General features: G+C 41.8%; 1 pseudogene; it reads left to right on the forward strand.

Annotated features, from left to right (window-relative positions):
- The window catches only part of LOC134303139 (GTPase IMAP family member 9-like), a 236,769-nt pseudogene extending 209,465 nt beyond the window's left edge, over positions 1 to 27,304 (forward strand).
- Positions 27,305 to 27,516: the final 212 nt, after the last annotated feature.

Below are 27,516 nucleotides of genomic sequence, written 5' to 3' on the forward strand. Positions count from 1 at the left end.
AATTTGTAAGCTCATCATCTTCAGTCAAGGGTGCAACACTAGGCCTAACATTTTCACTTTGGTTTGCCAATACTTTTTCATGCAGATGCTCAACTGAGCTGCTTTTGTGTGCTCTGGATAGATGAGAGGCAAATGTGGATTTTACATTGAATGTTTTCTCACATCCACTAAAAGGACAACCAATTGTTCTGCCCTGTTGTAAATGTCCTTTTAAGTGAGAAGTCAAATCTTTCAAATACCCACATTCAAACAGACAACCTTCTATGCAACAAATTAATTTTGTTTCTGTAAGTTTAATATTGGAATACCTGCCAGAACGTTTTTTATGAACTCTGTATAAATGAGATTTAAAAGCACTGAACTTACTGAAAGACCGCGAACAATCTGGATCACCACAAGCAAATGTTTGGTTTGGTGCATTTTTATGCAATTTCAAGTGCTGGGTAAAGGCACGAAGAGTATAACATAAATTTTCACACAACTTGCAAATGTACATTGCTGATATCTAGTCTAAAACTAAAAAGAATATTTAAACTTAAAAATAGTGAATTACACAGCTCATTGATGCAGTTTACGTAAACATAAAAAAAAAACCAATGCAGTCGTTTGAACTCGGCAAAAAAATAAGTAGGTAAAATACTAAGTAGTTAGTATAAAGTTACCTGGTTAGCTTAGCTAGTGTTTTAAAACTAACGGTAGCATAATGATTTATATATTTTTAACCTTCACGATTTCGCTTACCTACTAACAAATGTGTGCCTATTCGAAATATTTTTTTTCGTTGAAATAGTTACCGTCATTGCTGCGTCTGCAATGCACACAACCCAAAGGGTGACTATTACCACAGGTTGCTAGCGCTAGTTTTATAAAAGTACAAAACGTTTAGTATTTTTATAAACTTAGTCACACTATTGGTGCGTTTCAAAAAAGAAACGGGTGTTTATACTTACAAAGCTCTCTGTTACTTGTCTGAACGGCTGATAGACGCAGTGAAAAACTCACGACGCAGCAGTAAATCCTCGGAATTTTGCGATTTTACAGCAGGCAAAATAACCGCCTGTTTTTTGCTCATATTTTACTGCTAAATATACAGCTGACAGTTGTAAGCACCTTATGACCCAAAATGCTTTGTTCTAAACAAAGATTTAATGATAACAAAAAGACAACACAAAGGTACACAAGACGGATTAGAACAAGACAAGACACAAACAAACAAACCATGCTTATGCTAACTAAGCTAAACACACAAACAATGCTAATGCTAATCTCTAAGCTAAATGCTAATCTAAACATACATGAACTAAGCTAAAGCTAAACATGAAGCCTAAGACAAACAGAGCCAAGACTAAGTGCGTACTGCTCTGAAGCGTCTGGGCCGCGAGAGTCAGGAACGTCGGACAGGACGCATATTAGGAGGAAGAGGAAGGACTAAAATCTACTTGTGATCTGTCTCTCTATACTGTAATTAGATTTAGTTTTTTACTGTGACAGACCATGTGGGTGTCCTGGGGTAAGACTGGGCTGATCGTGTTCCTTTACACTAATAAATTCCTGCTGCCTTTTAATCATGTACTTTTATTATTTTTTAGTAAACAAAATATATATTTTTTTCTTTTAGCTGAACTTTAGACTTTTGTTTAAATGTGATTTGTATCAGAAATAAAAACCTGTGCCTGTAATTTAACTCTAACATTAACATTTTACTGAATCTCTTACGTTAAGACTAAGACAAACAAAGCAAGGACTGACTAACAAGAACTAACAGGAACTAACAGGAACAAACAGAACAGAACCAAACAGAACCAAACCAACACAGCAAACCAAAAGCAAATCAAATCAAAATTTGTCTCCAAAGACTGATCCAAAGTCCAAGAATCCAAACTCCACCACTGGCCTCTTTTATGCTTCCCCCTAAATGAGCTAATTAGCAGCAGGGGACCAATCATCATAAGGGGCGTTGCTTCACTGACAACAAGCTTTCCTCTAAACCTCCAGTTACTGTTCACATGAGCTCCTCTATAAATAAGAATAAAGGATGAATGAGCGTCCAGCATTAAAATGGTACCAGATCAAGTATAAAGAAAAGAATGAAACTCTGTGGTGATTCCTGATTACATGAGCAGCTGAAATAAGAACAAAACTCTTTATTTACTGAATTTATTATAGAGGAAAAATCTCATCTGAAATGAGGCTGATACAGCAGTGTCACAGTTAGTTTAATGTTCTGTTTGTTTAAATGTGTTTAAAATATAAAATAATTAAAATTGGTGCATTAAACTTTTCACTAGTGAATGTGGAGAGAAACGTTTTATAGAATAAAAGAGAAAAACATGAAAGCTGAGCAGGATTGTACAAACTAATACATCATACTGCATCATTATATTCATTTATTATTCTAAATAAAACTCTCACAGTATAGAATTTTACATTTAACATTCTATAAGATCTTCAACATTCTGATCAAAGATCTGATTCTGATTTACAATAACATGGAAATGTTGATTAGTTTTATTTAAGCTGAAGTTTCTACACTATATGAAGTTTATGAGCTTCAGTCCCAGCCAACAATCAACAATATTTACACCAGCTGCACCTTCCCTCGAACCCCAATCACCTGAGTTCTACCACCTGGAACTAATCAGCCACGCCTTTATTCTCCACACAGCCCGAACCTCTTCAGCATAAACTAGAATTATTTTAGAATGTAATGTTTGTACTTTATTTTGTATATTATTTTGTTGTTCATTGTTTTAGTAGCTTTCAGATTTTTGGTTTAACGTTCTTAGCAGATGAGTTTGTTTTGGTCTAGTCTAGTCAGCAATAACTTAGCATCATTGTTTACATTAGCATTCACTGTGAGAATTCTGTCCTGGTGGTGGTAAATATAATAAATACATTCATATATTATAAATGTTTGATGTGTTTCATATATTTTAATGTGTGTTTTCATGTATAACAGCATGTAATACTGATAAATAACAAGACTTACAGCTCTATCAGTGTCATTATCTTTATATCATCCTTGTTTTCTATAATCTGAGAAATCATAATGATCTAAATATAGAAACAGAAACACCTGAAGCCAGCTAGTGTTACTTTTTACATAAACTAAATAAGATGTTTTATTCGCTACAGAAGCTTTAAACATTTTCTTACATTTAAAAAAAACAAATGAAAATGTTGATGCAGATGATAAAGTATAAACACATTTAGTAATAACATTAAATAATAACAAATAAATTAGAAGAATAAATAACAGTATATAATAAGAACATTCTTAAGAAAATGAAAGTAAAACACGATGTGCTCTACAGTGTAATAATTGTACTTACAGCTTCATCTAGCGGTTAAACTGTGTAACTGCAGCTCTCCTGTACTTACATTATTGTAGCAGAATTATTCTTTATCTTCTGTCTGTTTGCTCCTGAGGCCCTCACACATTTAAAGGGCCCCTCATGTTTGTTCAATTTCATTTTACATCCCCAAAGAGAAGCTCCAGCTTCTTCCCCCACACTTAAAAGCATCCTGCACCTCCACCGTTCCCCATTTATCACCCCAAAAGTCATGAGTGTCACAGCACAGAACAACTCTGTTCTTTCCTCTCACAACTTCTTTTACAATCTTTCTGGGGTAAAGAGGCACCAGAGGCTGGTACCAGAAGAATAATGTGTAATGGTGCTCGTCCAGTGGTGGATTAGAACCCAGAACCTCTGTGCACTTTACGGGGTGAGCCACCAGACTGGTTAGAAATAGAACCCAAATGCTTAGTGGTCTGATGGTGAAACAGATTATTAAAGTTAGAAACAAAGACTTTCTGAGTGGGACTCGAACCCAGGTCATTCCATTACTAACTGAGCACTCGACCACTCATCCAAGCAGGCTCTATAGAAGGTGCCTTAACCTAGGTGGATTAAAGAGCAATAGACTCAAGAGAGGTTTTAAACAAAGAGAAATACAAAAACCCACCCGCTTTGGGGGAATGTTTGAGGGGGAAACTGAGAACAAAGACTGTGAGGGGAAACACTGAGCAGCTCCAGTTTCATGAGGAAAAGAGGAAATTATAACAAAAGCTTCTCCACCAGAAGAGCAGAACTACACCAGATCAACTAAGAGAAGAAATTATTTATTTATTTATTATTTTCTTCTTCTTCTGTAAGAGAGAGAGAAACCTGAAGAGAGAGAAGGAAGGTGAGAGTGAAATCTCTCAGTCCTCTACCCACAATCCCCTCTGCTTGTGTTTGCTCAGCATGAGACAAAGACCCAGCAAGTTCTGACTGCTGTTTGCAGTAGAGGTGGGCGGATCGATCCAAATATCGATAATATTGATACCAACGCTGGTATTGACATTGAGCAATACTCATGTAAAAAGATCGATACTCAAGCTTTTTTTCTCTCCCGCACGCACTCAGCGCTCTCCTCTAGTCGACACGTCACAGTACGGAGAAAGACCCCACCGGAGTATTGAAATGTCTGAGAGGAAGAGAAGCGCCGTTTGGCTTTATTTTATTGCAGAAAATGAAACTACAGCAAGTTGTGTAGTTTGCAACAGAGCTGTTAAATACAGTGGAAACACAACAAACCTCTACAAGCACATGAAAACGCAGAGCTGCAGAAACAGAGAGAAGAGGAGAGACATCCCCCATTCCCTGGCCCCGACAGACAGAATATCCAGGTAGATAAGAGTGGTTATCTTCAGCATCAGTTCATATTAACTTTCAAAGTGCATGTTACTTAAGTCATATGTTACTGGAGCCAACTCAAAAAAATATATAATTAAGACATTGAAATAACCTAGTACATTTATTCCATTGCAAAGTGTTATCTAAGATAAGACAACATTAGATAAAGCTTTAATTATCCCACAACAGGGAATTTTATAGAATTCAAGCAACAGGCAAGTGCACACAGTGCAAACAAAATTACATAAGGATTGAAAGATTGGTGTGCTGAACGCATAATCCGGACTGAGCTCCTGACCTGCAGTCCATACACAGGAAACGGTGCTGGACAAGGGCCAGGAGGATAGTAAAGGACCCCAGTCATCCCAGTAATGGACTGTTTTCTTTGTTACGATCTGGGAAGTGTTTTCGTGCTCTAAAAGCCAAAACAGAGAGGATGAGAAGAAGCTTTTTCCCACAAGCTATTCGAGTCCTCAACCAAAATCAGGACAAAATGTATCTAAATTTACATGTGTATGTGAGTATATTTCTGATAACCCTTTTTACTTCCACCTTTACCAGAGGTGCCAGTAATTGTGGAGGGGAATGTAACTGGCTGAGTAAGTGCTTAGTTCTGACATGCAGCCAGAAATAATCAGAAAGAGGCCAATAGCTTTGCATGGCACTATAGTTTGCAGTACAGTTTTACTTTTTATGTTGATGATTTTTAGTTTTTATTCTGAAGCTGAACCTGGGTGTGTAGTAAAAGCAGAAGTACAATGTAGAGAAGTATAATGCTTCTCTAATAACAAGCCATGGGTAGCTCCTGAGCTTAAAGCACTTCTAAACAAAAATATGAGGACTTTTACATCTAAAAATAAGGAGAAGCTAAAGAGGGTCCAGAATAGTTACAATATTTAAAAACTAAAGAAAAATAAAAGAATGCAAGGACAACTAGAGAGTGCATTTCCGGAGAAAATGCGAGTGTGATTGCCGTGTGGCGGTCGGCGGGCGTGCGCAGGTCGGGGGTGCGCATGTGTTTAAAAGTGGTGCGGTGCGTGGGGTGTGAATACTTTCTCCCAGACAGGCCACTGTATCTGTGTACAATTTATCTATGTATCTGTGTATCTGTGTACAAGCTGTGGTGTGAGCACAAGTTCACTCTGGGTGTTTTTGAAAAAAGCCAAACCTGTAAAAAAATGCATTTGTGCACATTTCTATTGCTTATAAATCAGTACTCATTCATTTACATGTGATTATCACTGCAGCGGGCATGTTATTGCGCAATCTATGACCGGCTGTGTCTCATTTACGTTTTTCAGGCACAGTGCACTCACACTTCGGTCCCTACGTTAGCATTTAGCCATTCCCATTAATTTTAATGCATTCGGTAGCCTTGAAGCTAATGAATGGAAGTGAATTGGACCAAAAACCGGGTGTGGCAGGTGGGCGTGGGTTCGAATCCCCATGCTGTATCTGAGTCGGGGTTACATCAGTGGGCTTTACGATTTAGAGTTGGAACGGCGTCGATATCTCGAACTTTCAAAAAATTAATGGAAATTAATGGGGCCGAAAAATGGGCGTGGCAGGTGGGCGTGGGTTCGAATCCCCATGCTGTATCTGATTTGGGGTTACATCAGTGGGCTTTACGATTTAGAGTTGGAACGGCGTTGATATCTCAAATTTCCAAAAAATGAATGGAAGTGAATTGGACCAAAAACCGGGTGTGGCAGGTGGGCGTGGGTTCGAATCCCCATGCTGTATCTGAGTCGGGGTTACATCAGTGGGCTTTACGATTTAGAGTTGGAACGGCGTCGATATCTCGAACTTTCAAAAAATGAATGGGAGTGAATGGGACCCGAAAACCGGGCGTGGCAGGTGGGTGTGGGTTCGAATCCCCATGCTGTATCTGAGTCGGGGTTACATAAGTGGGTTTTACGATTTAGAGTTGGAACGGCGTCGATATCTCAAACTTTCAAAAAATGAATGGAAGTAAATGGAGCCGAAAAACGGGCGTGGCAGGTGGGCGTGGGTTCGAATCCCCATGCTGTATCTGAGTCGGGGTTACGTCAGTGGGTTTTACGATTTAGAGTTGGAACGGCGTTGATATCTCAAATTTCCAAAAAATTAATGGAAGTGAATGGAGTCCAAAAATGGGCGTGGCAGGTGGGCGTGGGTTCGAATCCCCATGCTGTACCCAAGTCGGGGTTACGTCAGTGGGCTTCACGATTTAGAGTTGGAACGGCGTCGATATCTCGAACTTTCAAAAAATGAATGGAAGTGAATGGAGCCGAAAACCGGGCGTGGCAGGTGGGTGTGGGTTCGAATCCCCATGCTGTACCCAAGTCGGGGTTACGTCAGTGGGCTTTACAATTTAGAGTTGGAACGGCGTTGATATCTCAAACTTTCAAAAAATGAATGGAAGTGAATGGGACCAAAAACCGGGCGTGGCAGGTGGGCGTGGGTTCGAATCCCCATGCTGTACCCATGTTGGGGTGTCATCAGGGGGCTTTACAATTTAGAGTTGGAACGGCATCGATATCTCGAACTTTCAAAAAATGAATGGAAGTGAATGGGACCAAAAACCGGGCGTGGCAGGTGGGCGTGGGTTCGAATCCCCATGCTGTACCCATGTCGGGGTGTCATCAGGGGGCTTTACAATTTAGAGTTGGAACGGCGTCGATATCTCGAACTTTCAAAAAATGAATGGAAGTGAATGGGACCAAAAACCGGGCGTGGCAGGTGTGCATGGGTTCGAATCCCCATGCTGTACCTGAGTCGGGGTTACATCAGTGGGCTTTATGATATAGAGTTGGAACGGCGTCGATATCTCAAACTTTAGAAAAATGAATGGAAGTGAATGGGGCTCTTATAGGTTAAATAAAGGTTGTACAAATAACCATTCAACAACCATTCAGAAAAAATGAATGGAAGTCAATGGGACCAAAAAACGGTAAAAAAGCGGGCGTGGCAGATGAACGGGCGGGCGGATCGAAATGCAAAAAACACAAAGTTATTTCAATAACGTGCCGGACGATTTAAAGTTGGAACGGCGTCGATATCTCAACATTTTTTCAAAAATGAATTGAAGTCTATGGGACAAAATTTCCGGAAAAACGGGCGTGGCGGGCGGACGGGCGGGCGGATCGAAAACCTGTATACAAGCGATCTATTCCCGTATGGGCCGGACGATTTGTCGTTGGAACGGGGTCGATATCTCGAAAACTGCGGACGAAGAAACAATGACAAAAAACGGGTGGAATAATAATAATAACTAGAGATGTGCATTTCCGGAGAAAATGCGAGTGTGATTGCCGTGTGCCGGTCGGCGGGCGTGCGCAGGTCGGGGGCGCGCATGCGTTTAGAAGTGGTGCGGTGCGTGGGGTGTGAATACTTTCTCCCAGACAGGCCACTGTATCTGTGCACAAGCTGTGGTGTGAGCACAAGTTCACTCTGGGTGTGTTTGAAAAGCCAAACCTGTAAAAAAATGCATTTCTGCACGTTTCTACTGCTTACAAATCAGTACTCATTCATTTACATGTGAAAATAGGTGCAGCGGCCATGTTTTTGAGCAAAATGTAAGCGGGAGGGTGTCATTTTACATTTTCCAGGCAGAAATGCACTCATTCTGGTGCACTTCCACATGAAATAGTTCAGGTTTCGGTCCCTACGTTAGCGGTTAGCGCGCTACCATTGGTTTCAATTGCTTAGTTAGCATGGAAGCTAACGAATGTAAATATATGTTGTTTTGCTGCAACGCGAACGGTTTCACTTTCACTGCCAAGTCTAACTGGCTTATAATTTCATTTTGTGTCGTGTTTTCACCTTAAAAATCAGTAATATTTAAGTTACAGACCAAAATAAATCCGAAATGTGGTTGGCGGCCATCTTAATTTTTCTGAACGGGTCGAATTCATCCGCAAACGTCATCACTACGTGTGTTATATGGTCTCCCAAAAGGGTCAAAAATGTGCCCCAAAAATTCGGACAAAAATGGGCATTACTGGCACACGGATGGGCATATCGGAGTGATTTTTTGGGTTTGGGCGCTAATTAATGACCCGGTCCATTGAGAGTTGGAACGGCGTTGATAGTTCGAAATTTTTTTTAAATGAATTGAAGTCTATGGGAAATTTTTTACGGAAAAGCGGGCACTACGGGCACACCGATGGGTCGATCCAAAAGCTGTATACAAGCCGTCCATTCCCGTATAGGCCGGACGATTTGGCGCTGGAACGGGGTCGATATCTCGAAAACTGCGGACGAAGAAAGCCGGACAAAAAACGGTGGAAAAATAAGAATAATAATATGACTTAACAATAACAATAGTGTGATCGCTTTGCAATCACACTAACTAGAGAGTGCATTTCCGAAGAAAATGCGAGTGTGATTGCCGTGTGCCGGTCGGGCGGGCGTGCGTATCCCAATGCTTTATCCAACTCGGGGTGAATGGGACCAAAAACCGGGCGTGGCAGGTGGGTGTGGGTTCGAATCCCCATGTTGTACCCATGTCGGGGTTACATCAGTGGGCTTTACGATTTAGAGTTGGAACGGTGTTGATATCTCGAACTTTCAAAAAATGAATGGAAGTGAATGGGACCAAAAACCGGGCGTGGCAGGTGGGTGTGGGTTCGAATCCCCATGTTGTACCCATGTCGGGGTTACATCAGTGGGCTTTACGATTTAGAGTTGGAACGGTGTTGATATCTCGAACTTTCAAAAAATGAATGGAAGTGAATGGAGCCGAAAAACGGGCGTGGCAGGTGGGCGTGGGTTCGAATCCCCATGCTGTAACCAATACTGATTTAACTCCATATTTCCGAGTCACGTTAACTCGAAGGTCTTAGAATAATTGATTCTCAGTTTTGTTTAAGTCAGAGATATTTCAGGTACCGAATTCATTATGAATTTGAAGATTCCAAAACAAGGTTTTAGAATATTTTATTTATTTTATTTTATTTCAGATACCGAATTCACTATGAATTTGAAGATTCCAAAACAATGTCTTAAAATATTTTTCAGATACCGAATTCCCTTTGAATTTGAATATTCTAAAACAAGGTTTTAGAATATTTTATTTACTTTTAGGTACCGAATTCACTTCGAATTTGAAGATTTTAAGACAAGCTTTTGGAATCATTTATTCTATGGGCTGTGCAAACTAGAATTTGTGTCGGGTTCCGAATTCACTTAAGAATTCGAAGATTCTAAGACGAGGTTCCCGGGTTCATATGAACCTGAAGATTCCGGAATATATAAATATATATATATATATATATATATATATATATATATATATATATATATATATATATATATATATATATATATATATATATATATAGGTATTACTAGCTTAATGCATAGAAATTACAGTACTGTCCAGATACTAATGATAAAGGTGTGATATTAATAATAATAATAATAATAATAATAATAACTAGAGATGTGCATTTCCGGAGAAAATGCGAGTGTGATTGCCGTGTGCCGGGCGGGCGGGCGGGCGCGCGTAACCCAATGCTTTATCCAAGTTGGGGTGTCATCAGTGGGCTTTACGATTTAAAATTGGAACGGCGTCGATATCTCGAACTTTCAAAAAATGAATGGAAGTGAATGAGACCAAAAACGGGCGTGGCAGATGGGCGTGGGTTCGAATCCCCATGCTGTATCTGAGTCGGGGTTACATCAGTGAACTTTACAATTTAGAGTTGGAACGGCGTTGATATCTCAAACTTTCAAAAAATGAATGGAAGTGAATAGGGCCGAAAAACGGGCGTGGCAGGTGGGCGTGGGTTCGAATCCCCATGCTGTATCTGTGTCGGGGTTTAATCAGTGGGCTTTACAATTTAGAGTTGGAACGGCGTTGATATCTCAAACTTTCAAAAAATGAATGGAAGTGAATGGAGCTGAAAAACGGGCGTGGCAGGTGGGCGTGGGTTCGAATCCCCATGCTGTACCTGTGTCGGGGTTACATCAGTGGGCTTTACAATTTAGAGTTGGAACGGCGTTGATATCTCAAACTTTCAAAAAATGAATGGAAGTGAATGGAGCCGGAAAATGGGCGTGGCAGGTGGGCATGGGTTCGAATCCCCATGCTGTACCTGAGTCGGGGTTACATCAGTGGGCTTTACGATATAGAGTTGGAACGGCGTTGATATATCAAACTTTCAAAAAATTAATAGAAGTGAATGGGACCAAAAACCGGGCGTGGCAGGTGGGCGTGGGTTCGAATCCCCAGGCTGTACCCAAGTTGGGGTTACATCAGTGGCTTTTCCGATTTAGAGTTGGAACGGCGTTGATATCTCGAACTTTCAAAAAATGAATGGAAGTGAATGGGGACAAAAACCGGGCGTGGTAGGTAGGCGTGGGTTCGAATCCCCATGCTGTATCTGAGTCGGGGTTACATCAGGGGGCTTTATGATTTAGAGTTGGAACGGCGTTGATATCTCGAACTTTCAAAAAATGAATGGAAGTGAATGGGGACAAAAACCGGGCGTGGCAGGTGGGTGTGGGTTCGAATCCCCATGCTGTACCCAAGTCGGGGTTACATAAGTGAGCTTTACAATTTACAGTTGGAACGGCGTTGATATCTCAAACTTTAGAAAAATGAATGGAAGTGAATGGGGACAAAAACCGGGCGTGGCAGGTGGGCGTGGGTTCGAATCCCCATGCTGTATCTGAGTCGGGGTTACATCAGTGGGCTTTACGATTTAGAGTTGGAATGGCGTTGATATCTCAAACTTTCAAAAAATGAATGGAAGTGAATGGGGACAAAAACCGGGCGTGGCAGGTGGGTGTGGGTTCGAATCCCCATGCTGTATCTGAGTCGGGGTTACATCAGTGAGCTTTACGATTTAGAGTTGGAACGGCGTTAATATCTCGAACTTTCAAAAAATGAATGGAAGTGAATATGGCTGAAAAATGGGCGTGGCAGGTGGGCGTGGGTTCGAATCCCCATGCTGTATCTGAGTCGGGGTTACATCAGTGAGCTTTACGATATAGAGTTGGAACGGCGTTAATATCTCGAACTTTCAAATAATGAATGGAAGTGAATGGAGCTGAAAAATGGGCGTGGCAGGTGGGCGTGGGTTCGAATCCCCATGCTGTATTTGAGTCGGGGTTACATCAGTGGGCTTAACGATATACAGTTGGAACGGCGTTGATATCTCAAACTTTCAAAAAATGAATGGAAGTGAATTGGGACAAAAACCGGGCGTGGCAGGTGGGCGTGGGTTCGAATCCCCAGGCTGTATCTGAGTCGGGGTTACATCAGTGGGCTTAACGATATACAGTTGGAACGGCGTTGATATCTCAAACTTTCAAAAAATGAATGGAAGTGAATGGAAACAAAAACCGGGCGTGGCAGGTGGGCGTGGGTTCGAATCCCCATGCTGTACCGAAGTCAGGGTGTCATCAGTGGGCTTTACGATATAGAGTTGGAACGGCGTTAATATCTCGAACTTTCAAATAATGAATGGAAGTGAATGGAGCTGAAAAATGGGCGTGGCAGGTGGGCGTGGGTTCGAATCCCCATGCTGTATTTGAGTCGGGGTTACATCAGTGGGCTTAACGATATACAGTTGGAACGGCGTTGATATCTCAAACTTTCAAAAAATGAATGGAAGTGAATTGGGACAAAAACCGGGCGTGGCAGGTGGGCGTGGGTTCGAATCCCCATGCTGTATCTGAGTCGGGGTTACATCAGTGGGCTTAACGATATACAGTTGGAACGGCGTTGATATCTCAAACTTTCAAAAAATGAATGGAAGTGAATGGAAACAAAAACCGGGCGTGGCAGGTGGGCGTGGGTTCGAATCCCCATGCTGTACCGAAGTCAGGGTGTCATCAGTGGGCTTTACGATATAGAGTTGGAACGGCGTTAATATCTCGAACTTTCAAATAATGAATGGAAGTGAATGGAGCTGAAAAATGGGCGTGGCAGGTGGGCGTGGGTTCGAATCCCCATGCTGTATTTGAGTCGGGGTTACATCAGTGGGCTTAACGATATACAGTTGGAACGGCGTTGATATCTCAAACTTTCAAAAAATGAATGGAAGTGAATTGGGACAAAAACCGGGCGTGGCAGGTGGGCGTGGGTTCGAATCCCCAGGCTGTATCTGAGTCGGGGTTACATCAGTGGGCTTAACGATATACAGTTGGAACGGCGTTGATATCTCAAACTTTCAAAAAATGAATGGAAGTGAATGGAAACAAAAACCGGGCGTGGCAGGTGGGTGTGGGTTCGAATCCCCATGCTGTATTTGAGTCGGGGTTACATCAGTGGGCTTAACGATATACAGTTGGAACGGCGTTGATATCTCAAACTTTCAAAAAATGAATGGAAGTGAATTGGGACAAAAACCGGGCGTGGCAGGTGGGCGTGGGTTCGAATCCCCAGGCTGTATCTGAGTCGGGGTTACATCAGTGGGCTTAACGATATACAGTTGGAACGGCGTTGATATCTCAAACTTTCAAAAAATGAATGGAAGTGAATGGAAACAAAAACCGGGCGTGGCAGGTGGGTGTGGGTTCGAATCCCCATGCTGTATCTGAGTCGGGGTTACATCAGTGGGCTTTACGATATAGAGTTGGAACGGCGTTAATATCTCGAACTTTCAAATAATGAATGGAAGTGAATGGAGCTGAAAAATGGGCGTGGCAGGTGGGCGTGGGTTCGAATCCCCATGCTGTATCTGAGTCGGGGTTACATCAGTGGGCTTTACGATATAGAGTTGGAACGGCGTTAATATCTCGAACTTTCAAATAATGAATGGAAGTGAATGGAGCTGAAAAATGGGCGTGGCAGGTGGGTGTGGGTTCGAATCCCCATGCTGTATCTGAGTCGGGGTTACATCAGTGGGCTTTATGATATAGAGTTGGAACGGCGTTGATATCTCGAACTTTCAAAAAATGAATGGAAGTGAATGGGACTCTTGTAGGTTAATTAAAGGTTGTAGAAATAACCATTCAACAACCATTCAGAAAAAATGAATGGAAGTCAATGGGACCAAAAAACGGTAAAAAAGCGGGCGTGGCAGATGAACGGGCGGGCGGATCGAAATGCAAAAAACACAAAGTTATTTCAATAACGTGCCGGACGATTTAAAGTTGGAACGGCGTCGATATCTCAACATTTTTTCAAAAATGAATTGAAGTCTATGGGACAAAATTTCCGGAAAAACGGGCGTGGCGGGCGGACGGGCGGGCGGATCGAAAACCTGTATACAAGCGATCTATTCCCGTATGGGCCGGACGATTTGTCGTTGGAACGGGGTCGATATCTCGAAAACTGCGGACGAAGAAACAATGACAAAAAACGGGTGGAATAATAATAATAACTAGAGATGTGCATTTCCGGAGAAAATGCGAGTGTGATTGCCGTGTGCCGGTCGGCGGGCGTGCGCAGGTCGGGGGCGCGCATGCGTTTAGAAGTGGTGCGGTGCGTGGGGTGTGAATACTTTCTCCCAGACAGGCCACTGTATCTGTGCACAAGCTGTGGTGTGAGCACTAGTTCACTCTGGGTGTGTTTGAAAAGCCAAACCTGTAAAAAAATGCATTTCTGCACGTTTCTACTGCTTACAAATCAGTACTCATTCATTTACATGTGAAAATAGGTGCAGCGGCCATGTTTTTGAGCAAAATGTAAGCGGGAGGGTGTCATTTTACATTTTCCAGGCAGAAATGCACTCATTCTGGTGCACTTCCACATGAAATAGTTCAGGTTTCGGTCCCTACGTTAGCGGTTAGCGCGCTACCATTGGTTTCAATTGCTTAGTTAGCATGGAAGCTAACGAATGTAAATATATGTTGTTTTGCTGCAACGCGAACGGTTTCACTTTCACTGCCAAGTCTAACTGGCTTATAATTTCATTTTGTGTCGTGTTTTCACCTTAAAAATCAGTAATATTTAAGTTACAGACCAAAATAAATCCGAAATGTGGTTGGCGGCCATCTTAATTTTTCTGAACGGGTCGAATTCATCCGCAAACGTCATCACTACGTGTGTTATATGGTCTCCCAAAAGGGTCAAAAATGTGCCCCAAAAATTCGGACAAAAATGGGCATTACTGGCACACGGATGGGCATATCGGAGTGATTTTTTGGGTTTGGGCGCTAATTAATGACCCGGTCCATTGAGAGTTGGAACGGCGTTGATAGTTCGAAATTTTTTTTAAATGAATTGAAGTCTATGGGAAATTTTTTACGGAAAAGCGGGCACTACGGGCACACCGATGGGTCGATCCAAAAGCTGTATACAAGCCGTCCATTCCCGTATAGGCCGGACGATTTGGCGCTGGAACGGGGTCGATATCTCGAAAACTGCGGACGAAGAAAGCCGGACAAAAAACGGTGGAAAAATAAGAATAATAATATGACTTAACAATAACAATAGTGTGATCGCTTTGCAATCACACTAACTAGAGAGTGCATTTCCGAAGAAAATGCGAGTGTGATTGCCGTGTGCCGGTCGGGCGGGCGTGCGTATCCCAATGCTTTATCCAACTCGGGGTGAATGGGACCAAAAACCGGGCGTGGCAGGTGGGTGTGGGTTCGAATCCCCATGTTGTACCCATGTCGGGGTTACATCAGTGGGCTTTACGATTTAGAGTTGGAACGGTGTTGATATCTCGAACTTTCAAAAAATGAATGGAAGTGAATGGGACCAAAAACCGGGCGTGGCAGGTGGGTGTGGGTTCGAATCCCCATGTTGTACCCATGTCGGGGTTACATCAGTGGGCTTTACGATTTAGAGTTGGAACGGTGTTGATATCTCGAACTTTCAAAAAATGAATGGAAGTGAATGGAGCCGAAAAACGGGCGTGGCAGGTGGGCGTGGGTTCGAATCCCCATGCTGTAACCAATACTGATTTAACTCCATATTTCCGAGTCACGTTAACTCGAAGGTCTTAGAATAATTGATTCTCAGTTTTGTTTAAGTCAGAGATATTTCAGGTACCGAATTCATTATGAATTTGAAGATTCCAAAACAAGGTTTTAGAATATTTTATTTATTTTATTTTATTTCAGATACCGAATTCACTATGAATTTGAAGATTCCAAAACAATGTCTTAAAATATTTTTCAGATACCGAATTCCCTTTGAATTTGAATATTCTAAAACAAGGTTTTAGAATATTTTATTTACTTTTAGGTACCGAATTCACTTCGAATTTGAAGATTTTAAGACAAGCTTTTGGAATCATTTATTCTATGGGCTGTGCAAACTAGAATTTGTGTCGGGTTCCGAATTCACTTAAGAATTCGAAGATTCTAAGACGAGGTTCCCGGGTTCATATGAACCTGAAGATTCCGGAATATATAAATATATATATATATATATATATATATATATATATATATATATATATATATATATATATATATATATATATATATATATATAGGTATTACTAGCTTAATGCATAGAAATTACAGTACTGTCCAGATACTAATGATAAAGGTGTGATATTAATAATAATAATAATAATAATAATAATAACTAGAGATGTGCATTTCCGGAGAAAATGCGAGTGTGATTGCCGTGTGCCGGGCGGGCGGGCGGGCGCGCGTAACCCAATGCTTTATCCAAGTTGGGGTGTCATCAGTGGGCTTTACGATTTAAAATTGGAACGGCGTCGATATCTCGAACTTTCAAAAAATGAATGGAAGTGAATGAGACCAAAAACGGGCGTGGCAGATGGGCGTGGGTTCGAATCCCCATGCTGTATCTGAGTCGGGGTTACATCAGTGAACTTTACAATTTAGAGTTGGAACGGCGTTGATATCTCAAACTTTCAAAAAATGAATGGAAGTGAATAGGGCCGAAAAACGGGCGTGGCAGGTGGGCGTGGGTTCGAATCCCCATGCTGTATCTGTGTCGGGGTTTAATCAGTGGGCTTTACAATTTAGAGTTGGAACGGCGTTGATATCTCAAACTTTCAAAAAATGAATGGAAGTGAATGGAGCTGAAAAACGGGCGTGGCAGGTGGGCGTGGGTTCGAATCCCCATGCTGTACCTGTGTCGGGGTTACATCAGTGGGCTTTACAATTTAGAGTTGGAACGGCGTTGATATCTCAAACTTTCAAAAAATGAATGGAAGTGAATGGAGCCGGAAAATGGGCGTGGCAGGTGGGCATGGGTTCGAATCCCCATGCTGTACCTGAGTCGGGGTTACATCAGTGGGCTTTACGATATAGAGTTGGAACGGCGTTGATATATCAAACTTTCAAAAAATTAATAGAAGTGAATGGGACCAAAAACCGGGCGTGGCAGGTGGGCGTGGGTTCGAATCCCCAGGCTGTACCCAAGTTGGGGTTACATCAGTGGCTTTTCCGATTTAGAGTTGGAACGGCGTTGATATCTCGAACTTTCAAAAAATGAATGGAAGTGAATGGGGACAAAAACCGGGCGTGGTAGGTAGGCGTGGGTTCGAATCCCCATGCTGTATCTGAGTCGGGGTTACATCAGGGGGCTTTATGATTTAGAGTTGGAACGGCGTTGATATCTCGAACTTTCAAAAAATGAATGGAAGTGAATGGGGACAAAAACCGGGCGTGGCAGGTGGGTGTGGGTTCGAATCCCCATGCTGTACCCAAGTCGGGGTTACATAAGTGAGCTTTACAATTTACAGTTGGAACGGCGTTGATATCTCAAACTTTAGAAAAATGAATGGAAGTGAATGGGGACAAAAACCGGGCGTGGCAGGTGGGCGTGGGTTCGAATCCCCATGCTGTATCTGAGTCGGGGTTACATCAGTGGGCTTTACGATTTAGAGTTGGAATGGCGTTGATATCTCAAACTTTCAAAAAATGAATGGAAGTGAATGGGGACAAAAACCGGGCGTGGCAGGTGGGTGTGGGTTCGAATCCCCATGCTGTATCTGAGTCGGGGTTACATCAGTGAGCTTTACGATTTAGAGTTGGAACGGCGTTAATATCTCGAACTTTCAAAAAATGAATGGAAGTGAATATGGCTGAAAAATGGGCGTGGCAGGTGGGCGTGGGTTCGAATCCCCATGCTGTATCTGAGTCGGGGTTACATCAGTGAGCTTTACGATATAGAGTTGGAACGGCGTTAATATCTCGAACTTTCAAATAATGAATGGAAGTGAATGGAGCTGAAAAATGGGCGTGGCAGGTGGGCGTGGGTTCGAATCCCCATGCTGTATTTGAGTCGGGGTTACATCAGTGGGCTTAACGATATACAGTTGGAACGGCGTTGATATCTCAAACTTTCAAAAAATGAATGGAAGTGAATTGGGACAAAAACCGGGCGTGGCAGGTGGGCGTGGGTTCGAATCCCCAGGCTGTATCTGAGTCGGGGTTACATCAGTGGGCTTAACGATATACAGTTGGAACGGCGTTGATATCTCAAACTTTCAAAAAATGAATGGAAGTGAATGGAAACAAAAACCGGGCGTGGCAGGTGGGCGTGGGTTCGAATCCCCATGCTGTACCGAAGTCAGGGTGTCATCAGTGGGCTTTACGATATAGAGTTGGAACGGCGTTAATATCTCGAACTTTCAAATAATGAATGGAAGTGAATGGAGCTGAAAAATGGGCGTGGCAGGTGGGCGTGGGTTCGAATCCCCATGCTGTATTTGAGTCGGGGTTACATCAGTGGGCTTAACGATATACAGTTGGAACGGCGTTGATATCTCAAACTTTCAAAAAATGAATGGAAGTGAATTGGGACAAAAACCGGGCGTGGCAGGTGGGCGTGGGTTCGAATCCCCATGCTGTATCTGAGTCGGGGTTACATCAGTGGGCTTAACGATATACAGTTGGAACGGCGTTGATATCTCAAACTTTCAAAAAATGAATGGAAGTGAATGGAAACAAAAACCGGGCGTGGCAGGTGGGCGTGGGTTCGAATCCCCATGCTGTACCGAAGTCAGGGTGTCATCAGTGGGCTTTACGATATAGAGTTGGAACGGCGTTAATATCTCGAACTTTCAAATAATGAATGGAAGTGAATGGAGCTGAAAAATGGGCGTGGCAGGTGGGCGTGGGTTCGAATCCCCATGCTGTATTTGAGTCGGGGTTACATCAGTGGGCTTAACGATATACAGTTGGAACGGCGTTGATATCTCAAACTTTCAAAAAATGAATGGAAGTGAATTGGGACAAAAACCGGGCGTGGCAGGTGGGCGTGGGTTCGAATCCCCAGGCTGTATCTGAGTCGGGGTTACATCAGTGGGCTTAACGATATACAGTTGGAACGGCGTTGATATCTCAAACTTTCAAAAAATGAATGGAAGTGAATGGAAACAAAAACCGGGCGTGGCAGGTGGGTGTGGGTTCGAATCCCCATGCTGTATTTGAGTCGGGGTTACATCAGTGGGCTTAACGATATACAGTTGGAACGGCGTTGATATCTCAAACTTTCAAAAAATGAATGGAAGTGAATTGGGACAAAAACCGGGCGTGGCAGGTGGGCGTGGGTTCGAATCCCCAGGCTGTATCTGAGTCGGGGTTACATCAGTGGGCTTAACGATATACAGTTGGAACGGCGTTGATATCTCAAACTTTCAAAAAATGAATGGAAGTGAATGGAAACAAAAACCGGGCGTGGCAGGTGGGTGTGGGTTCGAATCCCCATGCTGTACCTGAGTCGGGGTTACATCAGTGGGCTTTATGATATAGAGTTGGAACGGCGTTGATATCTCGAACTTTCAAAAAATGAATGGAAGTGAATGGGACTCTTGTAGGTTAATTAAAGGTTGTAGAAATAACCATTCAACAACCATTCAGAAAAAATGAATGGAAGTCAATGGGACCAAAAAACGGTAAAAAAGCGGGCGTGGCGGGTGAACGGGCGGGCGGATCGAAAAGCAAAAAACAAGAAGTTATTTCAATAACGGGCCGCACGATATAGAGTTGGAACGGCGTCGATATCTCAAAAATTTTTAAAAAATGAATGGAAGTCTATGGGAAAATTTTTTCGGAAAAACGGGCGTGGCGGGCGAACAAGCTCGCGGATCGAAAACCTGTATACAAGCCGTCCATTCCCGTATGGGTCGGACGATTTGGCGTTGGAACGGGGTCGATATCTCGAAAACTGCGGAAGAAGAAGGCCGGACAAAAAACGGTGGAATAATAATAAGAAAAATAATATGACTAACGGATAACAATAGTGTGCTTGCCTACTGCAATCACACTAATAATAATAATACATTTTATTTGATGGCGCCTTTCATGACACTCAAGGTCACCTTACAAATAAAAACAAGAATTAAAACATACAATAAGTTATTACAACTACAACAAACAAATGATCACAACACACAAGCATAAAACAAAAAGTACAAGATATCTTAAAGTGAATAAGCCAGTTTAAAAAGATGAGTTTTAAGAGCTGCTTTGAATTCTGCGATGGATTGCAATGTTCGAATATGGGTAGGGAGTGAGTTCCAGAGTTTAGGTGCAACATAGGAGAAAGCCCTGGTACCATTGTACTAAGGTTAATGGCTGGTTCTGCCAAAAAACCTGCTGAGGAAGATCGCATCGAGCGGGAAGGAGTGTAAAACTGTAGAAGGTCTGTGAGATATGCAGGGGATAAATTATGAAGTGCCTTGAATGTCAGTAATAAAATTTTAAAATTGATCCGTTGTGATACTGGGAGCCAATGCAGTTGGATCAGCAGTGGTGTGACACGCTCAGTGGACTTGGTGCATGTAATTATCCGTGCTGCTGAGTTTTGGATATGTTGAAGTCTTTGAATAAGTTTTTTGGGAATGCCAGCCAGGATTGCATTGCAGTAGTCAATTCGTGATGTGACTAATGCATTGACTAAGACTTCCGTGGAGTGCTGTGATAAGACGGGCCTCAGTCTGGAGATATTTCGCAGGTGGAAAAAAGCAATCCGGGAAACATTATTTATGTGAGTTGAAAAAGAAAGGGTACTATCCAAGATAACACCAAGGCTCTTAACATGGGTGGACACAGGTATGATATCCTCAGCAACGGAAAATGAACTAATATTATTTTTCAAAAGCGCGGCCTTAGATCCAATAAGAAGTATCTCGGTTTTACTACTATTTAGTTTTAAATAGTTGTTTGTCATCCATGTATGTACATCACGGAGACAAGCACTAAGAGTAATCGGAGGAGTAGTAGAAGTTGGCTTAGTGGATACATAAAGCTGCGTGTCATCAGCATAGCAATGAAAATGAATGCCATAATGCCGAAAAATATTGCCAAGCGGAAGGAGATAAATGTTAAACAGGAGCGGTCCCAGCACCGAACCCTGTGGAACTCCATTACAAACAGTGAGACACTCTGACCTGTGATTCTGGATCTGTACAAACTGTGTTCTGTCAGTGAGGTAGGAGGCAAACCACTGATTCACAGTGCCACAGACCCCAATGCTAGCCAGGCGATCCATGAGGAGCTGATGGGATATGGTGTCAAAGGCAGCACTGAGGTCAAGGAGAATAAGAATAGAAAGTAAGCCGGAATCAGCAGCTCTAAGGAGGTCATTAGTTAACTTAACCAGTGCAGTTTCTGTGCTGTGTTTAGGGCGGAAACCGGATTGGAATCTTTCAAAAAGATTATTATTATGAAGGTGAAGCTGAAGTTGAGCTGCAACCACCTTCTCAAGGATTTTGGAAATGAATGGTAAATTTGAAATTGGCCGATAGTTATTTAAATCAGAAGGGTCTAAACCAGGTTTCTTCAGAGTTGGTCGGATTATGGCAACTTTCAGTGAAGGGGGAACTATACCAGTGGTCAAGGAAGAGTTAATAATTCTACATATGATCGAAATGATCGAAGGCAAACACACTTTTAGTAGGGATGTAGGAATTGGGTCCAAATAACAAGTAGACATACTGGACTTGGAAACGAGTTCAAAAATATGACTTTCAGTTGGAAGACTAAAATCACATAAAACAGAGAGTGAGGACAGATCTGTAATGCTTGCAGACAGTGAGTCAGACTGCACAGTTATTTCAGAGGACAGCTGCTCATGAATTGTGCAAATTTTGGAATTGAAAAACTTCAAAAAAGCTGAGCATTGTTCCTTAGTGCTGATACTGTTCATGTCATGTGCAGGTGGCTGGAGTAGTCTTTTCACTGTTGAAAAGAGACACTTAGTATTCCCTTCACCTGCATTGATGATATTTGCATAGTAAGAAGTTTTCATTGCCGACAGGACATCTTTATAGTGCAGCATATGATCAAGGTACATTTGTTTATGCACAGTCAGTCCAGTCCTAGTGTAGAGCCGCTCCAAGCGCCGGCCAACCACCTTAAGTTCGCGTAATTCAGGTGTATACCAGGGGGCAGTATGGGCAAATGAGACAGAGCGTATTTTTAGTGGGGCCACAGAATCAAGTGCTGAGGATAAATTATTATTATAATATTCGACCAGATCCATGGTAGAGGAAACTGAGGCTGAGATCGGACTAGAGGTGATTAACCTGGCAAAGTCCTCTGGATTAACATGTCTAATGTTTCGATATGACATCATACGATGCACCTTAGATTTACTACGTTGTAAATTAGCATTAAATAACACAGCTTTATGATCTGAAATGGGTAACTCAGCTGAAGAAATATCATAAGGTGTAATGCCAGAGCAGCAAACTAAATCAAGGATATGGCCCTTACTGTGTGTTACAAAATTCACACTTTGGGAAAGATCAAAGCAGTCTAATACTGCTTTAAAATCTTTTGTGAACATGTTTTCAGAGTTATCAAAATGAACATTAAAGTCTCCCATTAAAATGATATTAGGAGACATTGCACTAAGAGTGGTTAAAAGTGCTAATAGTTCATTAATGAAACTACTTGATGATGATTTGGGGGGTCTGTACAGAACAGCAATGATGGTGGGTGTGGATCCACAGAGCTTTACAACCAACAGTTCAAATGACGTCTGATCGGGTAACGAGAGTGGCATTAGTTTTATACTCTCGCGATAGATCAGCGCGAGTCCACCTCCCTTACCGGAGGAATGCGATTTGCATATGTAAACAAATCCTGGTGGAACTGCGGAGTTCAGGTGTAGAAAGTCATTCTGTGGCTGCCAAGTTTCCGTAAGACATAAAAAATCCAGTTTATGATCTATGATAAAGTCATTAACCATAGAAGCCTTGTTAGTAATGGACCTGATGTTGAAAAGACCAAATTTGTGAGAAGACGTGTGCATGTTTACATGAGATTTAGCCAGTGGAATTAGCACACTGTGGTCTACACATCTGACGGAACTCTTTCGCCGTGAACCTGCAGACCAGAAAGTAGCAATAGTCCCATTATCACCGCCACTAAACTTGAGATTACGACGAGATCCACGGTGAATGTACTTTGGACTCTGGAGAGGAACATCTCCATGGAACTGAAGTTCTTGCAGAGGTGCGCAGTGTGTCCGGAGCCGGTATAGTTCATCCAGTGAATATCTCAATCCAGTCGTAGTGGTGGTAGAGGATGGCAGGGCAGCAACACGCGCCAGCGTTCACCCAAAAAGCTTAATAAAAAAGTATTATGAGGATACAGCTGTAGTAAACAAACGTACCAGCGCTTGCATCATTTAAAATTATCCAACAGCTAATATCCAACAGGTGATGAAATTATCTGATAAAAAGAAAAAGAAAGAAAAAAAATAGAGCAGCAGGAGCGGTAGTGATTATAGGCGTGTATAAAAAGATGAAAATAAAAGAAAAAAACACGATAAAAATACAAAAATTACAATAAAATATGGTAATGGTAGCGGCAGCCAAATGCGCCAGCGTCCACCATCACCATGACAACGGTATATATATTTATTATTAATAAATTATTTATATTTATATTTAAATTATATTTATATCTATTATTAATATTATACAATTAATATTATTAATTACTATTACTATTAATCAAAATATAAAAGAGAAAGGGATTGATGACTTGATTGAACAATTTATTGAACTGGTGTTTTTGTGTGTCTGTGTTGTATGTGGCAACATATGTTTGATGAAGTAAGATGTAGGAGGAGTTACAGTAGATACTAGTGTTGCCTTTGTTGTTTGTGTTGTAATTGTGTGTCCTTGTACTAACATTTTACATAAAATTTTAAATAATATGTCCAGGTGAACTTAAGCAGTACAATGGGTAAAAGTAATAAGGAAGGTAAAAGTTTGTGGAAAAACAAATACATGTTTAAATTAAGATTATGTGTACACACATTAGTGTTATATTTATGTTGAAACTATGACAAAAATGCTGTTTTACATTTTGCAAGGTGTGCAAAAAATGGGTTTTTAAGAAAAAAGGTGGTTTTAGTAAAAGACAACTAAAAGAGTAAAAATTAAGTTACAATAAAAGGAATGTGCAAGTAGGGAAAAGAAAAGATGGTATAAAAAAAAGTGAAAATGAGAAGAAGGAACAGAGAAAGTGTAGGTACAAACTTAACCAAGTTATGTGTTAAGTAAAAGTTACAGGTTAAATCTCATCTGGACTCCTGCCCAACAAAGAACCAGGAAGAAGAACTAACAGGAGCGGGAGAAAATACAGAAGAAGCAATGGTGTCAGCTCCCCCAGCATTCTATCCTGAGGTGCCACAGAACCAAACATCACCTCCTCGTTAACATTCAGCTGTTATCATCACAAGCAACACGTTCTGGCCTGCAGTTTTGGAAGCAGATGACAAACTCACCAGTGGGGGTAGACAAAATGGGAAAGGTGAATGTGATTCTTCAATTTCTAGAGATGGAGTTTTGGTCCAGTGAATATGATTTTGATCAACAGACTATGGACTACTGCTGATATCAGGGATGCTGATATCTTAACAGTGAATGAATAAAAAACTACATTGTAGTCCCTAAAATAAACATTATTTTCATATGCCTTAATGTGCTTAATCCCACCACTCTTTTCACTAATTGCAGGAGATGGTGAACATTATGACTGTATTATTCTAATCTTTTTTTTTCCAGGCCTGATTAGAATACTGAATTGGAGCTGTTTGTGAAGATAGATTTGCTTCCACAAATGCTGCAACAGACAGGAAACAAGTGGGCTTAGCTGAAATTTTAACATGTGATATTTTTATATAATTTGTCCCTCCTTTTCAATGTATTGGCTCAAGCTGCTGAACTACAGGGGTTGGACAAAATAACTGAAACACCTGGTTTTAGACCACAATAATTTATTAGTTAGTTTAGCCTCTTTTTGCGGCCAATACAGCATCAATTCGTCTTGGAAATGACATATACAAGTCCTGCACAGTGGTCAGAGGGATTTTAAGCCATTCTTCTTGTAGGATAGTGGCCAGGTCACTACGTGATGCTGGTGGAGGAAAACGTTTCCTGACTCACTTCTCAAAAACACCCCGAAGTGGCTCAATAGTATTTAGATCTGGTGACTGTGCAGGCCATGGGAGATGTTCAACTTCACTTTCATGTTCATCAAACCAATCTTTCACCAGTCTTGCTGTGTGTATTGGTGCATTGTCATCCTGATACACGGCACCGCCATTGGATGCACATGGTCCTCCAGAATGGTTCGGTAGTCCTTGGCAGTGACACGCCCATCTAGCACAAGTATTGGGCCAAGGGAATGCCATGATATGGCAGCCCAAACCATCACTGATCCACCCCCATGCTTCACTCTGGGCATGCAACAGTCTGGGTGGTACGCTTCTTTGGGGCTTCTCAACACCGTAACTCTCCCGGATGTGGGGAAAACAGTAAAGGTGGACTCATCAGAGAACAATACATGTTTCACATTGTCCACAGCCCAAGATTTGCGCTCCTTGCACCATTGAAACCGACGTTCGGCATTGGCACGAGTGACCAAAGGTTTGGCTATAGCAGCCCGGCCGTGTATATTGACCCTGTGGAGCTCCCGACGGACAGTTCTGGTGGAAACAGGAGAGTTGAGGTGCACATTTAATTCTGCCTTGATTTGGGCAGCCGTGGTTTTATGTTTTTTGGATACAATCCGGGTTAGCACCCGAACATCCCTTTCAGACAGCTTCCTCTTGCATCCACAGTTAATCCTGTTGGATGTGGTTTGTCCTTCTTGGTGGTATGCTGACATTACCCTGGATACCGTGGCTCTTGATACATCACAAAGACTTGCTGTCTTGGTCACAGATGCTCCAGCAAGACGTGCACCAACAATTTGTCCTCTTTTGAACTCTGGTATGTCACCCATAATGTTGTGTGCATTACAATATTTTGAGCAAAACTGTGCTCTTACCCTGCTAATTGAACCTTCACACTCTGCTCTTACTGGTGCAATGTGCAATTAATGAAGGTTGGCCACCAGACTGGTCCAATTTAGCCATGAAACCTCCCACACTAAAATGACAGGTGTTTCAGCTATTTTGTCCAACCCCTGTATGTCAGATTGTAGGTTAAAATTTCTCTATCAGCAAACATTGTAGATCAGCGGTGCTTTAGGTGGGATAAGGCGTAGTTATTGTAACAGACTTTTCTGTGGTTGTATCGTGACAATGGTTTGATGGACGTTTCTACACAAAGTGAGTGTTTTGACCCTTTGGGGCTTCCATAGTTTATGTAATTAGCACTCTTGGCTAACGCACTGACTCTAGCTGTGTGCTATTCGGTACCATAACAGAAGAAGTAATAAAGTGTTCTGCTCCCGACAACTTGTGAATATAGCGTGTATTTATTTCTTTATTAAGCGAGTGCATCACTACAACGCTCGGTTACATTATGTTAACAAACCGCAAATGAAAAACGGTGGCAAGTCTCAACATGAACTACAGATGACTCGCAGGGCCAAATAGAATTTGTGTTAACGGCACTATATTTTTTTTATTGCGTTAAATTGGGATCGCGTTAATGCGTTAACTTTTCGTTAGGAAGAAAAAAAGTGACAACAGTGAAGCAGATTATAAAGAAAGAAGTGTGGAGGTTAAATTAGCAGTGAGTAAAAATGTTTAGCACTCATAAGATTCAACACAGAATATTTTAATAAACATGCACAATAATCTCCATGTACACAAGTACACAAACAAATCAGCCCCCAACTTTAACTGTTTAAAGATTTAACTTATTATTATATAACTTATTGTATATTATTATATAACTTATTATTATTTAGCCATGATAGAAGCCAGCAGACAAATCATCACAAACAGAGACACACCCAGACTGCTTTGTGTATAAAGTAATAACAAATAATAACAATGGCTGTACCTTATAGTGGCACTTCAAAGACAGTCTCTGAGCCTAAATAAATATACTTTGAATTAAATGGGAGAGATCCTTTATATTTTTGGTGAGAAGGTTATTAATTACATAATTATTTTTACCCATGGTGATGGTGTAGGAGAGGAAATTATACATCAGGAAATAAGCAGGAATGACCATCTCAGAAGGGTGTTAGATCAGTGTAGAGGAAGATTTCACATCTTTAATAATGCAGAACCACAGAACAGACAGCAGGTCACTGAACTTCTGCAGAAGATAGACAGGATGGTGCAGTGGAATGGAGGAGGATTCTACACTAATCAGTTGCATGAGGAAGCACGGCACTCAACCTGGGAGGAATTCTGGGACAAACACAAATCATTCTTTTACAATGCAGCTGGTGTTTTAGCTGTAGTGGGGGCTGTAGCACCTTCAATAGATATTGTGGGAATAGTTGTAGGACTGGTGTCATGGTGGGTATTGGGAATGTTTATGCGGTAACTGGGATTTAGGTCGTTTATGGTGGTTCTTTAATAGGATCAGGACAGTAAGTGTGTTAGGTGCAGCTGGAGCTGGTGGTGGGACATGGTTACAATTATTAACTAGAGAGTGCATTTCCGGAGAAAATGCGAGTGTGATTGCCGTGTGCCGGTCGGGCGGGCGTGCGTATCCCAATGCTTTATCCAACTCGGGGTGTCATCAGTGGACTTTAC

This window comes from Trichomycterus rosablanca, chromosome 2, assembly GCF_030014385.1.
Source record: "Trichomycterus rosablanca isolate fTriRos1 chromosome 2, fTriRos1.hap1, whole genome shotgun sequence".
In the NCBI taxonomy this organism is placed as follows: domain Eukaryota; kingdom Metazoa; phylum Chordata; class Actinopteri; order Siluriformes; family Trichomycteridae; genus Trichomycterus; species Trichomycterus rosablanca.